Genomic DNA, 16,989 nt, shown 5'->3' with positions numbered 1-16,989 from the left:
TTTTTACCAAAAAGTTATATTTTGGTTTCATCTGACCATATGACATTCTCCCAATCCTCTTCTGGATCATCCAAATGCACTCTAGCAAACTTCAGACGGGCCTGGACATGTACTGGCTTAAGCAGGGGGACACGTCTGGCACTGCAGGATTTCAGTCCCTGGCGGCGTAGTGTGTTACTGATGGTAGGCGTTGTTACTTTGGTCCCAGCTCTCTGCAGGTCATTCACTAGGTCCCCCCGTGTGGTTCTGGGATTTTTGCTCACCGTTCTTGTGATCATTTTGACCCCACGGGGTGAGATCTTGCGTGGAGCCCCAGATCGAGGGAGATTATCAGTGGTCTTGTATGTCTTCCATTTCCTAATAATTGCTCCCACAGTTGATTTCTTCAAACCAAGCTGCTTACCTATTGCAGATTCAGTCTTCCCAGCCTGGTGCAGGTCTACAATTTTGTTTCTGGTGTCCTTTGACAGCTCTTTGGTCTTGGCCATAGTGGAGTTTGGAGTGTGACTGTTTGAGGTTGTGGACAGGTGTCTTTTATACTGATAACAAGTTCAAACAGGTGCCATTAATACAGGTAACGAGTGGAGGACAGAGGAGGCTCTTAAAGAAGAAGTTACAGGTCTGTGAGAGCCAGAAATCTTGCTTGTTTGTAGGTGACCAAATACTTATTTTCCACCATAATTTGCAAATAAATTCATTAAAAATCCTACAATGTGATTTTCTAGGAAAAAAATTCTCAATTTGTCTGTCATAGTTGACGTGTACCTATGATGAAAATTACAGGCCTCTCTCATCTTTTTAAGTGGGAGAACTTGCACAATTGGTGGCTGACTAAATACTTTTTTTCCCCACTGTATGTCTTAACGATGGATGTGGTACAAGAGTTTATGTTTTTAGAGGGGTTACATCCTGCCTGGACCTCGCTGGCTTCTAACTCTATTGCTTCTATGTGTGAATGGAATGGATGATTCTACTGTTGGAAGTGGTAATTTCCCAATTTCGTGTACCATGAACTTTGATGTTACTACTCCAGATAGGGTACCGTTCAGATGATGGTGCTTTCATAATGCAGACTGGGAAAATTTGGTGATCATTACTTAAATGTTGGACAGTTGTCTTTAGAGAGGCTGGTTGATGTATGTGCTTTCTCTGTGACATCACTGATTTTGAGTGCTACAAATGTGTATGTACCAGAGAGTGAAGTGGGTGAGAAAAGGAAGGTGTTTCCATGGTGGACTGAAGAGTGCACTGCGGCTATTAGAGAAAGAAATAGGGCTTACAGAGTGTTGCGTAGGTTCTATGACTCCTGAGAATCTAATTGATTTCCAAAGGAAGAGAGCTTTAGTACGTAGGGTCATTAAGTCTGTCAAGAGAAATGCATGGAGGCAGTTCTGCTCTACAATAGGCAGGGGTACTGAGCTGGGGGATGTATGGTCTATGTTGAAGAAGATGACCGGAAGAAGCAAGTCCACTCGAATTCCAGTTTTGGTTGTGGGTCAATAAATGATAAAGAAAAAGCTGACTTGTTGGGGAAGACAGTTACTAGTGTACATAGTGGGGTTACTTTGGATGAAGTATAAAAGCAACGTAGGTGTGAGATTTGAAATGCTCATATTAATGTGAATAAGAAAAGGGATACTGTTGACTCTTCTTTGGATGCTGATTTTACCATACATGACATGCGTTCAGCCTTAATAGGCTGTGGATATACAACCCCAGGTCATGATCAGTCATGCTTTGTAATGTTTAAGCATATACCTGATGAGGTAATGTAGTGTATCTGTTTACTGCATGTCTTTGTAGACTTAGGGGCAGTTTGCCAGACACATTAAGCTTAGTCCTGGACTGAAAAGCAAACTCAATTGGATAATCTTCATTGAAAGAGCTTTTAGTCTAGGACAATGCTTCATCTGTGTCCAGGAAACCCCCTCCTAGTGTTTTGTTGCTCTTGGTGTGCTAAACTGTAGAGCATGAATGTAACATACATATATCTGATGAATTGTTTTGTCTAGAAATGTTTTCAGAGTTTATTTTTGCCTTTATCTTTATAGATTAAGTGTTTTGTTGTTGTCGGTTGTTCTCAGTACTGTAGCTAGTTGTTTATCCTGTGTGTATTACCTCTCCTCTCCTCTCCTCTCCTCTCCTCTCCTCTCCTCTCCTCTCCTCTCCTCTCCTCTCCTCTCCTCTCCTCTCCTCTCCTCTCCTCTCCTCTCCTCTCCTCTCCTCTCCTCTCCTCTCCTCTCCTCTCCTCTCCTAATATATTCCATTATACAATAGTAGTAGTAGCTGACTCTCCTCTATAATCTCTCCTTTTCTCCAGCTCTTCCCTCTGTCAGGCACACAGTGTCTATGCTCCCTCCTGTCCTCTGAGTAACTCTCCGGGGGCTCGGCCAAACTGGCCTGCCTGCTGAGTGTCTACTCCCTCCAGGGAGAGATGGTGAGCTGGGAGGTGGACGGGGCGGAGGTCAAGGATGGGGTCCTGACCACCACAGAAGAAGAGAAGGGTGGCCACTTCAGCCGCAGTAGCACCCTGACCCTGAGCAAGTCACGCTGGGAAGATGGAGAGGTGTACACCTGCACGACGACGACACCAGTGATTCAGCGACCTTCAGGAAAAGTCAATATAGTGTCTAGAGACCGGAGAAGCAATTGTAGGGTTCTAGAGAATCCCCACATGGTGCTAGTTCTGGAAACATTAGTGTTTTAGAGCTGAATGTTACAGTATAATAGTGAATAATATCAGTAGTGCTGTGTGCTAAATGAAGTATTTTGAGATTATGTTGTACATGTCTTCTTGCCTCTGAGTTCAAATAAAGCTTGTTTTGATTAGAAAATAACCCAATAATTGATTTAATCATGATTCCAGTGATCACTATCGCATGAATAGGCAGAACACTTCATACTAATTTATATCAATCAGCTTCTTTTATAATTTCAGCATTGTAGCATATAGCTACTCTCATGTTTTCAAACATACTTAAAAGGGCATCTGATACAACAAATACTCTGCAATCATTTCTACAATTGAATGATCCTGTTATACTGTAGCACCAATACCAGTGATAATAATTAGTGATATTTGATAATAAACCTCTATGATCTGCTCTCAGAACTCACACTACTAAACAGTTACTTTCCATAACATATATATTTATGATGTTTAATTCCTAATATGATTTTATTAAATTAGATATTTTTACAATGGTTTTCAACAATGTGTGGTCTACACTTCTCCATTATATTTCCCCTGGTCTTCTCTACCTCCAACCCCCTGGGAACAGAGTGAATATCTGGTGACAGTGCTGCTCTATTCTGGGACAAGCAGAACCACCCAGCCCTGTCTGTGCTGAATTAACATTACTTTTCTTTTTACTTCAGTAGATCTTACTCTGCAAATGGACTGGTAATGTGTTCCAAAAACTTCTAATACATTTTTATATACACTTTCAGTTCATGACAATATAACAAGTTACAACCATGATGATGATGATGATGAGGACGTTGGAGAACATGTGGAGAACATGTGATCTGAATGACACTTTCTAACCATTTTCAAAGTTGACCTCCTCTACTGATCAGTGTTCCATGTCAGTGTCATCCCCCTCAGCACTTGCAGTAGGTCCCAGCTGTAGCAGTACAGTCTGACTGAGGGAGGTTTTTGTATATGTGAACACCCAGACACTGTTGGGGTAGTGGAAACTCTGACAGTAGTAATCTCCCGCATCTTCAGCCTGGACTCCACTGATTGTCAGAGTGAAGACACTATGAGTTCCACTGCCACTGAATCTAGATGGAGTGTTATAGTATGGTAAATAAGGAGTTCATAAGTTCCTCCAGGTGTTTGTTGATACCAGGCAAGAAGGGCATAACATATGTGCCTGACATATACACAACATAAGCAGTAACCTGCTTAATACACATTTCTGCTGGTTTTACAGTTCTGAGAGACTGTCTGTCTTGGGAGAACAGATTCCACTGCAGGAATCTGAGTCACAGTGACCTGGCCTCTGGATTCTGAAACATAAAATAAAACATTTATATGAAACGAATATCACGTATATTAAGCAATTGTTATGAATAAAATATTTACATTAATATACATTATACTTTTGTGTAGATTAAATAATTGTTCAACAACAAATTCTGAAACTGTTAACCTTGAAAGCAGAAAGCAAGTGTCCAGATGAAGCTGGTGATAAAAGTGATGGTTGTTGTGGGTTCTGTTGTCATGAAGGACAGCTCTCAGTCATGAAGTGTTTAACTCACAGGCATATAAACACTCCCAGAGTACTGAAGCATGTGCTGCCAATACAAAGTGTCTTATATGTAAATATTCTTCTAGGACAGTCAGACTTTATTAGTAAATGTTGTGTGATGTGATGTAGAAACATGATAGCTATGTAATCACTGATATCATTTCTGATATAAGTGCTGAATGGGGACTGATATATTGCTTCTTCAAGCTCTTCCAAAAGTTCTGTGCGATCCTCCATTGCATATTTACTCTAAACATATTCCATGTCCATCCTTTTTTTCTAGTCCATCATCTTTGTAGTGTATTAGGATTATGTCTTTGTTAATGGTTTTTAAGTGGAACTGAAAGAATGCTGATTTTAGTATCAAGAGGGAATGTTTTAGTGTAACGCCACATACAACAGACAGGAAGTGTGTTGTAGACAGGGGATTGGACAGTAGAGGGAGCCACCCACATCTTGGGGAGATTATATATACTGGGGGAAAAACGAAGGAGAGGGCAGAGCGGCCATTGCAATTCGGGGGATGCCGTTCTCCGGGTGATCTTGACACCTGTAAGCTCATGCTGAAAGCTTGTGATATGAATAAACCTTATGATCAAAGTTCAGTATGAGCGGACTCCTTTGTTTATCAGCAATAATTGCCAGCATTCACCCGATACGACAAATGGCGCCCAACGTGGGGCTGGTCTGCAAATCTTCTTTGTTGCATTCGTTGCCGCCAAGCTAACTCGTTCTGAAGTCATGGCCAGACAAGGGTGAGTTTTCCTCACAGCTTTGGAAGTTGTTAGTTTGGATGCTATGTGATTGTACACTGGAGGGATGTACCATTAGGACCGAAATGTGCCTCGTGTGGCATTATTGCTGAGAACGGGGGGTCTGGCTAATCATTATGACATTTTTTAAAACAGCGCAAAACGGGAGAGAGCCTATAAATTTGCTATAGAGATGTGTTGCTTGAATAGTAAGTCAAGAACAATCGGAGCCAGGATATGTATACAAGTTAGGACATTGCAGGATTTGATAAGCCCTCGGAACAAACGAGGCGACCATAGGGTGGGCCATTAATCCTGGTAACGCGCTAGGTGTTGTCAGGTCAGTCTTGGACTGGGGTTGGGTTATAGATTTATTGTAAGTTGCTGCTCATCTTCTATCCGACGGGGTATCTGTTTGGGGGTGACCGCTCATAAAATATTCATACTCACGGCAGCCTAAAGTTAGAAAAAAGGAAAAAGTAATTAAAGACGCAATGTCAGGTGCATTGTTTTCATGCTACATGGTGCATACAGGCTAAGGCTAAATGCTAATGCTAAATGCTAATATGCTGCATGCTAACATGTGACCTTGGAGGTCCACTGCGATGGAATAAAGCCTCTTAAATTATGTTTGTATGTGGAATTTCGGTTCTATGTTTTGTGAGCGCTGTTAAATGTTGTTGACTATGAGGGGAAAACGGAGGTACAGCAGGACTGGTAACTGTCTATTTGGGTTGGGGAGAGAGCTAACAATCTCCCTTCCACGGTGAAAAAGTATTTTTGAATGTATCGCGCATGCGTGGGATTTTACTAGACTGGGCTGCAGGGGGAGACAGAGACACAGACGAGGGAACAAAGAGGAGAGATTTTAACACGAATCTTATAGTTTTAAAGCGGCTGCTGTTTGAAAATGAAACTATTTGTTGAGATGTAGTGAATTTATGAATTAGATATATGTTGACGGATTATAATGAATTAAATTAAATGACGGATTAAAATAAAATAAAAATGTTTTTGAGCGATCTATTTAGTCCTGAGTTAAGTCTTAAAGCGAATGTGAGTGGGGGAATATTGAATAGGGTTGAAAACTCAGTATTGCATTAACTACTAAAATCTTTTTCTGTGTCTGTTCTTTTGTCATATGAGAGGAGCAATAGGACGATACGACAGGAGAGAGAGAGAGAAAGACAGGGGGTGCTGACGTACACGTCACGTGACGCGACAGAGGATCAAGTCAAAAAGGTTTTGGTACTGGTCTGGTTACAAAATCTTCCCCTACAGGATATTTGATGTTATGACAATTTCACATAGGCTTGGCAAATACTGATTCATTAAAAAATTGCATTTTAGAGTCTCTGGCATCACTTGGGTTTGATTGGAATTGTGTTGGGAATCAAGGACTGACATTATTCTGTAAAATTAAGATAATTAGGTACTTATAGAGCAAGGGGGTTTATGGGAATTGTAGTGATGGTAAGGTTAGAGGCTTTGTTTTTAGGATTGTAGTCTGAAGTTGACTACTTGCATTTTCTTTCCTGATGGGTTGTGGTAAGATAGCCACTAATTGATAAATGGGTAAGATAGGATATAGAAATAAAAATAGGTTTTAATTATTCATAATTTTTAATTGATTTTTTAATTGATTTTTTATTTTAATTAGAAATGGTTTTTGAATAAAAAAATTAATTTAATTTTTTCATATTCATATTTTTATTGATTGATTTTTGGGTTGTTTGGTTTATATTAATAATTAAAGGGGGGAAGCCATAGGCTATATAGTCTAAAATAAAACAATTCACGATAAAGGAATATAAAAGGGTTGTTACAATGGGGAAAAACGACATCAAGGCTATGAAAGTCATTACACCGGTTGATATAGTACAAAATAGTAATCCTTTAACTAAAGTAGTGTTAGGTTATCCGGCAAATGAAACAAAAGTTGCCCTTCATTCTCAAACAAAAACTGATAAAAGATTCCAGCGATAAGATAAACAAAGGTATAGAGAAGGTGACAGAAAAACTAATGGCAGAAGTTAGTACACCTTTCTCACATATGGATTCAGCAAAAACACCCCCACCTTATGAGAAGGAAGTAGAGCTTAGGGATGTTTATCCTCAGCTTCCAGGGATCAACCAGGAGGGTGATTATTGCATCAGAGATGAAGATGAACGAATAATAGATAGAGGACAAGCAGAAACGACCAGAAAGATGAATCCAAAACTCCAGAAGTAAGAAAAAACCGAGATGTCTGGAAACTAAGAGAAGAATGAGGTTCGGAAAGATGAGGATGAAGATACAGAAGATAAGAAAGACTGCTGAGGAAAGGAATCCCAAGAATTGGAGGAGAAGAATACATTGAGGTCAAGGAAAGGCCAATAGTAAGAAGATGATGGAAGATGATATTTCGAGGACAGAACTTAGAATATAAGCTTTTGAAGAGTCCTGATGTGTCGACGGCAGGAAAGAACGGGATCAAGAAACTCTCAGAAAACTCAATCATACAACTGGTGGAGAAGAGAAGCTTTGGTTATGAAGAATCAGAGTGAACCAAATCAACAATCACTGTTACAGCTTCAACTGAACAATATCAAATGCAATGTACCAGCCACCAAGGGCGGTACCAGGTGTTTCATATCCACAGCCAGTTTCTGGACAGACACAGAATTGGAGAGGAAGAGGACGAGAAGACTTAGAAGGAGGAGGAAGATTTCAGCTACACTTCCAGCAACTTTCAGAAGACTGTTATAATTATGGACAGGTTGGTTACTTTACCTGTGAGTGCAATGGGCCAGGAGGAAACAACAGAGAACATTTTTAAGGAAGATACAGGGGCCAGTCAAGATCACCTGTTCTCCAGGTGAACCCTAAGGATTCTAGAGTGCCTAGAAGATACGAAGGGGGGTGTCAGCTGATAGCACCAATTAGGAAGAAAATATCTAACAATTGAAGTAAAAACAGAGGACTATGAGAAATAATGGTTAATAGTGGAAAAACTTATCTGTGTTCAGCCTAAAGAGGTTAAACATCTCACTATGTAAAATTAACTAATTAGGATAGGGATTTGAGGTAGTAAAACAGTTAATTACTCTTAAGGAACCAATTGAGCTCTGCTGTAGAACTCAAAGAGAAATTAAAATAGACATAATAATATTAGGACATATACCTATTGCATTGTTGGGAAGAGATGCATTGTTTAAATTGAATTGTACAATAAGATGATGTACACTAAACGGCTGTCTGGTAGAAGATTTTAAAAAGTAGGGTTTTTGGGAATCATATTTGCTTAAAAAGATAATATCATAGGAAGGATGATAATCTATTAGACTGCCTATTAGACAATCTGTCTGAAAAATAAAGTTAAAAGGGGTGACTGTTATTCTGGGTTACATTCTTACACCAAGAGATTTCAGGCTAGGCTAAAAGGTGTTTAGTCGTTTGCCAAGTCTGTGTGTAAAGAAGTCATCACATATTCTAAAAATTGGTGGTAAAGGATTTTGTGAATAAATCAGTGGAAAAGGTTTTTAAAGGTTAGGAGAAAATATTACATTAAAAAAGTTAGGAGAACTAGGGTTGAAGGAACTCTAAGACAGTAAGCTAAGTTTCAATGTTAGTTAGTAGTAAGAGAGAGAGAACAATGGTGAAGGACATTTTTAGAGTTTAGTGGAAAGATAGATATGGTAGGAGTTTAGATCTGTTAGGAGCAGATGCATTGAGAAAGTATGCGTTGCTGAATGATAAGAAAAGATTGAGGGTGATTGAGTATCTATATTACAGTTCCCAGCAGGAAGATCAAGGTAATTGTGGGTGTATTTTTTATAATCAAAAGTTTGAAAGTCAGGGATTAGAGGTAGGACTGAGAGTTGAAAAAGTGACACTAGTGGTGATAGATGGAAGTACAAGCAAAGAGTTCAAAGCTTTGGGGAAAATGGATGAAGTAACAACAATGACATCAACACTTCAGTCTATTATAACAACAGTGAGAAGCAATTTAACTATTTCAACATTGATAGTTATTAAAGCCATAAATATATCGCATTTGATTATAAAGGAACCAATAGCTCCAGCACCAATTTTAGGGGGAAAAGACTGTTATTAGGGTTAGGATGGGGACGTTCCTCCCACATGGAGAGATAATTAGGGAGAAGAAGTTTTGTTATCAGGACCAGAAGTAGAAGCTGTTGCACCTAGTCAAAGGAGGTATAGTTTGTACAACAATATGAAGTGGAAGAGGGTTATGAGTGATTGTTCATTTATTTTTGCGTAATGTTACAGAGAAAGATCAGGGAGAATATATGTGTACTTATCTAGTGCAAGCATTAAAATTTGTTCCGGTTAAGAATTATTGGTTAAAAGGCTATGTAGTTCGTAAAGTGACGCTTATAATGGAAGATTTGAAGTCTGTTGAAGTTTCCACAGTCACCAAAGGAGTTCAGGAAGAATATGTTACAGTAGTCACTCCAACAGTAAATAATGCACATAGGATATCGGTAGCTTTCCCACTAGAAATAATTAAGGTTAATACATCAACTAAATCAACTACTTTAATGGTAACTTTGGAAAGGGATTAATGATACGATGGCAATAGCAAATGTAGGAAGTATGACACCGACACAGACAACAACTTTTCTGAAATTAAAGGAGGTAGCAAGAGAGACTCAGGGGTTTATGATACGGATAGAGAGTGCTGTCAATATAGATTCATCTGAAATAGTGAAGGATACTATCATGGAGGTACAGGATGAGGTCTTTGATTTTAATGACAGACAAGGAGAGGTATCTGATCAGTACCGCTCGTTAGGGAAGAGAGAAACTAAATGTATTGGGTTTGATTCTTCTGTTGTGAAAATTAAAAATGGATGGGCAGGTAGGAATCTTTGGTTCCAGCAGCTCATTCTGTAAGATCAGTGAGGAATCTTGAGGGTCCATGTCTGTTGAGAATTCCAGACAAACATTTTAGAGACGGTCGCTCGACCTCTATCAAGTATGTGTCAATCTTATGCTTTGTCATGACTGTTGTACCAGCAACAATCAGTAACCGATAAAATAATGTCGTTGTCAAAACATTTGTTTAAGCCTAGGTTTAGGTGTTCTGGGTTAAGTAAATTAACTTATGTGAATTTGTTAGATGGAAAGTAAAATCAGGTAACAGCGAACCCTGAAGCATTGGAGGTGAAACCATTGAGGGCTAAAAGTTGTTTTGTTCTAATAAAACATATGATGTAAGGGGTATGTTTATGGGAATATCAGATTGTGATGATTATATGATAACTTTGGGTAAGCATGACCTTAAGGGTAGTAATGAGAAATATGTTACTTTTTATGTTCCAGTTAGTAAGAAGAGCAGGACTTTGATGGTTAAAAGATTAGCTTTTGCCTGACAATGTGACTATGGGGAATTTTAGAGATATTTGGAGGGTTTGTGGTGATGAAATATATATATTCTTACTCTATTGATGGACAGGATGTTGTTACATGTCAACGTTGAAGCTTCCATATGAGGTTTTTACCATTATAAGAGGGGTAGCACCGGACACAGATAAATCTAGGGTTGAAAATAGGGTGAAGAGAGACATGGCGACATGTCATAGTCTTCAAGCCTATCATTGAAGGATAAATCTAAGGGAGAAGGGGGGACTTTTTCCATGGTATGGTGTAACATTTTTAGCAGATCATATTGATAATATTACATATACTTTGCAGGGGTTTGCGAATGAAACAATAAGAGGGTTTAACCTTCTGTCAAATACTCAAAGAAGTCACAGACTGACGCTGTTGAAACATGACATGGCTCTTGACTATATTTTGGCAAAACAAGGTGGCTTATGTTTGGCTATGAATCTGACGGGGGATGATTGTTATACTTTGATCCCAGATAGTTCCGATAATATCACGAGTGTTATAGATGCATTGAAGAATATAAGGGATGCATTTGGTAGATCTGAAGGAGCTGGATGGTCAGCGAAGTCTTGGTAGCAAGATCAGTTAGGCCCAATAGGAGCAGTGATGGTTCAGATTTTAGTTGCAGCTCTGATAGCGTTGTGTGTGATGTTTTGCTTTTGTACTTTGTTACTGACCTTTGCGAAAGCTATGATATTGAGATAGGTTGGAGTAGTGATGCCTGGAGACAACACTCAGATGCCGTTGTTGACTGTTCCTGATCTGGATGAAGATGGACAAGTGGAACTGGATGGATAAATATCCTTTTTGATGATTTGATCATTTTTCAAAAAAAAAAATTCAATATTAGTGTGATTTTAGTATGATTTTATGAATCAAAGGGGGGAAGTGTATGAATTAATAATTATCCTATTTCATTATTCTATCATTTATATTGATTCATACATCATTTATATATAATTTTTATATTCTTAGTTGATATTGATGTTTAAGTTGAAAGGGTTGTTTTGCAAAAGATACTGTTTGGTCTTTTCTTTTCTTCCAGAAGCATTTGGGGGAATATGTGGAGATTGAAATACTCAAACAAGGACAATATGAAGGGACAATATGAAAGGACAATGACTGGAGGAGATGGAACAAAGAAGGTGTGGAAAGATTCCGATTCCATCATCAACAATACATTGGAAGAGGAGACTACGGAGGAGATGAAGTGTAGTGGACTACATTCCAGTGTCTGCAATGAAATATAGACATATTTACATGTGTAATACATAATTTGTGTCATATTCTTAGGTATTGATTTTTGTAGAATGATATTTGATGTTATTGAATACATGTGGGGAACTTAGATGTTTTTGTTTATTTCGTGAATGCTTAGGGACAGGGAGTCTAGGCAGGGAGAGGTCCACTGTAGGGTCCAATGGGTTGACCAGCCTTAGAGTGGACATTTTTTGGATAGGAATTTGTTTGCAGGGGCTTACATGTGTATTTAATTGCATCATAGTTTCAAATGCATTGATAGGGATTTATGAGTTTATCTGGAGTATCTAGGTGGTTGCCTGGGGCAGAGGGACCGTGAGAGAATTTTACTGTCTTGATTGATGGATGGATTTGGAAAGATGGCTGCCGGACAGTTTTTCGCTCTCACACTCCATAAAGATTTGTTCATGTTTCATAGTAATGTATTCACACTTCATAAACATTTATTCATATTTCATAGAAAGGTATTTACACTCCAGAGGGAAATGTTTTTGGTTTAATGTTAAAGATACTCAATAAGATAAATTGTTACTTGTCATAATCCTATTCTGTTTGTTTTCGAGACTTTTAGTTCGTCTCGAAGGGGGGAAATGTAGTGTATTAGGATTATGTCTTTGTTAATGGTTTTTAAGTGGAACTGAAAGAATGTTGATTTTAGTATCAAGAGGGAGTGTTTTAGTGTAACGCCACATACAACAGACAGGAAGTGTGTTGTAGACAGGGGATTGGACAGTAGAGGGAGCCACCCACATCTTGGGGAGATTATATATACTGGGGGAAAAACGAAGGAGAGGGCAGAGCGGCCATTGCAATTCGGGGGATGCCGTTCTCCGGGTGATCTTGACACCTGTAAGCTCATGCTGAAAGCTTGTGATATGAATAAACCTTATGATCAAAGTTCAGTATGAGCGGACTCCTTTGTTTATCAGCAATAATTGCCAGCATTCACCCGATACGACATCTTCAACTTCACCAGATCTTCCAGAAGATAGCTCAATTGGTAGAGCTTGTAACGCCGTGCGCTTGTAACGCCAGGGTAGTGGGTTCGATACGTAAAAATTTATGCACACATGACTGTAAGTCGCTTTGGATAAAAGCGTCTGCTAAATGGCATATTATATTATTATTATATTATTATAATCCCTCACTATATATTTATTCAGAATATGTTTCCCTTTCTTCCTTTTTCTCTTGTCCTCCATCTTCCCATCCGACAGAATGTCAACCCCTCGTCCTCCTCCACACTCGTTCAAAAAAACTGGGAGTTGAAGGGATCTGTGTGAACAGAAGCATTTTAAAGGTTGAGGCTGATTGTCCAGCCAATCATGGCCTTGATTGGTTAACGAGCCTCATCTGGGATCAATCAAATGCTGGGAAGGTTCTGGAAAGTTCCAATCAGGCCTTTTGCTTGAATAGTCTTCCTGGAAATCAGACGTATTAATAAATCTTGTGTGAAGTGATGTAGATTCACGATAGCTATGTAATCACTGATATCGTTTCTGATGTAAGTGATGAATGGGGACTGATATAATGATTATAGGCATCTACAAATGGAGCATATTGTTATTAATGTGTTATTAGACCAGGCAGTCTCTGTTTTCTGTCTCCCTCCAGTGGTCAGGGTCAGTAACTGCAGTCTGTGTGTGGACCGTGTGATGCCACTGAATGACAGCTCTAAAGGGGAGATCTCCAGATCTCTGACGTCTCCAGTCTCTTGCTTCACCTGCTGCTCTCTGGAACTACCACAGTGGTGTGAGGGAGGATGTATGGGTAATGTTTGTGGTCTATATTGTATGTGTTTGAATCATGTTAATTAAATTCTAGCTATTCAAGACACAGGTCATCTTTAGGTGTTTTAATGATTGCACATCATCTCTATTCAGATTGGATGATGGTTTTCCTTAAGTTACTCAACAGAATCAACATGTAGTTAATGGTCAGGAGAAACATTTCGTGATCAGTTATGATCTAAGGTCTTCTAGACATAGCTCGAGTTTGACTCTATTGTTGTTCAGCTCTACTACACACTGTGTCATTGTACTGGATCATCTCCTCCCCTCAGCACCTGCAGTAGGTCCCAGCTGTAGCAGTACAGTCACTGTGCAGTCTGACTGAGGGAGGTTTTTGTACAGCTCTGTATCACTGTGTGAACACATATTTACTATTGGGATAGTGGAAACTCTGACAGTAGTAATCTCCTGCATCTTCAGCCTGGACTCCACTGATGGTCAGAGTGAAGTCACGATGAGTTCCCAGACTGAAGTGTTTTAGCATAGTAAATAAGGAGTTTAGGAGCTCCTCCAGGTTTCTGTTGGTACCAGGCTAGGTGGGGATTAGAGCCTCCTGCACCAACCACATCACTGCTGGTTTTACAGTTCAGAGAGACTGTCTGTCCTGGGATAACTGCTTTCATTGCAGGGGTCTGAGATACAGTGACCTGGGCTCTGGATTCTGAAACAGAGATGGCATGTAGAAATAGCATTCAATTGTTAATACGTTTTTCCATATAGCATATGAAATTAAACTGTAATGAGGTTATATAGCCTGATATTGCAATTGTCCGGGTAGTTTTCTGTAAAATATATTACCTTGGAGACAGAGGGCAAATATCCAGATGAAGATGGTGATAAAAGTCATGGTTGTTGTGGGTTCTGTTGTCATGAAGGACAGCTCTCAGTCATGAAGTGTTAAACTCACAGGGCTATAAACACTCCCAGACCACTGAAGCATGTTCTGTCTATGCAGAGCATCATCACTATGCAAATAATCTTCTGGTCTTCTCCCCATCCACCATTATTCAGTAAAGTGTCCTACATGTAAGTAGTCTTCCTGGACAGAGACTGATGTGATGTAGAAACATGATATCTATGTAATCACTGAAATGGTTTCTGATATAAGTGCTGAATGGGGACTGATATAATGACTATAGACATCTACAAGTGGAGCATAACGTTATTACTGCTTTTAGACCAGATAGTATCTGCTTTCTGTAGCAGTACAGTCACTGTGCAGTCTGACTGAGGGAGTTTTTGTACAGCTCTGTATCACTGTGTGAACACAAATGTACTATTTGGATAGTGGAAACTCTGACAGTAGTAATCTCCTGCATCTTCAGCCTGGACTCCACTGATGGTCAGAGTGAAGTCACTATGAGATCCACTACCACTGAATCTAGATGGAGTCCCAGACTGAAGTGTTGTAGCATAGTAAATAAGGAGTTTAGGAGCTCCTCCAGGTTTCTGTTGATACCAGGCTAGATAGTTTTTGCTATAGACATCACTGCTGGTTTTACAGTTCAGAGATACTGTCTGTCCTGGGAGAACAGCTTTCACTGCAGGGGTCTGAGTTACAGTGACCTGGCCTCTCAATTCTGAAAAAGAGATGTCATGTAGAAATAGCATTCAATTGTTAATACATTTTTCCATGTAGCATATGAAATTAAGCTGTAATGAGGTTATATAGCCTAATGTTGCAATTGTCCCAGACTGAAGTGTTTTAGCATAGTAAATAAGGCGTTTACTAGTATTATACTCTATTGTATAATACTAGTGCTTTATTACCATCAGTCCCTATTGTATTTTACTAGTACTTCAATACTATCAGTCCCTATTGTATTATACTAGTACTTCAGTACTATCAGTCCCTATTGTATTACACTAGTACTTCAGTACTATCAGTCCCTATTGTACTGTTGACCATGATTGTCACGATCGTCTAATGAGGGAGACCAAAGCGCAGCGCGTTGAGCGAACATGACTTCATTAAATTAAAGTACTCACTACAAAAACAACGACGAATCGTGAAGTCCTCAGTTACAATGACTGACAAGGAACAAAAACCCACAACACTAAGGTGAATACTGACAGTTTAAATATGGCTCCCAATCAGAGATAACGAGCCGACAGCTGACACTCGTTACCACTGATTGGGAGTCACACGACCAAACAAGGACACACAACCAAATACAACACAACCAATACCAAACACAACCAAATGAACACACCCTGGCTCAAAATACACAGTCCCGGAGCCAGAGCGTGACAGTACCCCCCCCTAAAGGCGCGGACTCCGACCGCGCCTACACCCCAAATAGGGAAGGGCTGGGTGGGTATTGCTCCTCGGAGGCGGCTCCGGCTCCGGGCTTGACCACCACCCTACTACAATCCCCCCGTAGTGCCCCCAGTCCGATCTGACCCAGTTAGCTGGATCAGGACTGCCGACGCGCACCCCTGGCTTGGCGCGTGAGGCAGGAATGGACCGGACCTGGCAGACGATACGCACCCTTTGCATGGTGCGTGGAGCCGGAACAGGCCTCACCAGGCTGAAGACTCGCATCCCTGGCTTGGTGCGAGTAGCAGGAATGGGCTGAATCCGGCTGACGACTCGCACCCTTGGCTTGGTGCGAGTAGCAGGAATGGGCTGAATCCGGCTGACGACTCGCACCCTTGACTTGGTGCGAGTGGCAGGAACAGGCAGAATCCGGCTGACGACTCGCACCCTTGGCTTGGTGCGAGTAGCAGGAACGGGCTGGACCAGGCTGGCGACTCGCACCCCTGGTTTGGTGCGAGTGGCAGGAACAGGCCGGACAGGGCTGACGAAACGCACCATAGACTTGGTGCGGAGAGCAGGCACGGGCCGGACAGGGCTGGCGACGCGCACCACTGACCTGGTGCGGGGAGCTTGGATGGGCCGGACTGGGCTGGCGACGCGCACCATAGACTTGGTGCGGAGAGCAGGAACGGGCCGGACAGGGCTGACGAAACGCACCATAGACTTGGTGCGGAGAGCAGGCACGGGTCTGACAGGGCTGGCGACGCGCACCACAGACTTGGCGCGGAGAGCAGGAACGGGCCGGACAGGGCTGACGACGCACACCACTGGCTTGGTGCGGGGAGCTTGGATGGGCCGGACTGTACTGGGGACACACACCACTGGCCCTACACCGGGATCTGGAACGGGCCGGACCGGACTGGCAACACACGCCAGTACCTCTCGCCGTGCCTCTACTTCCTCCATCCCCTCTTCGACCAGTGGCCCCCGTAACCCGACGGCCTCCTCCGGCAACCCACTGGACCGCTCTATCGCGGCCTCCTGCTGGTCCGACGTCGTGAGCCCCCCCTAAAAATTTTCTGGGGTTCTCTCCTCTTCGTGGACCAGGCCTCCATCGTTCTCGCCAGACTATCACCCCACTGCTCCAAAGTCCAACCTCTCTCCTCTTCTCTTGGCTTGGCCCAGTCGAGACTCCTACTCAACTGCTCCCAAGTCCATCCTCTCTCTTCTTCATGCTGCTTGATCTGGTTAAGGTGGGTTTTTCTGTCACGAT

This window comes from Coregonus lavaretus (assembly GCF_964263955.1).
Source record: "Coregonus lavaretus genome assembly, chromosome: 13".
Lineage (NCBI taxonomy): Eukaryota > Metazoa > Chordata > Actinopteri > Salmoniformes > Salmonidae > Coregonus > Coregonus lavaretus.
Note: the sequence above shows the minus strand (reverse complement) of the source record.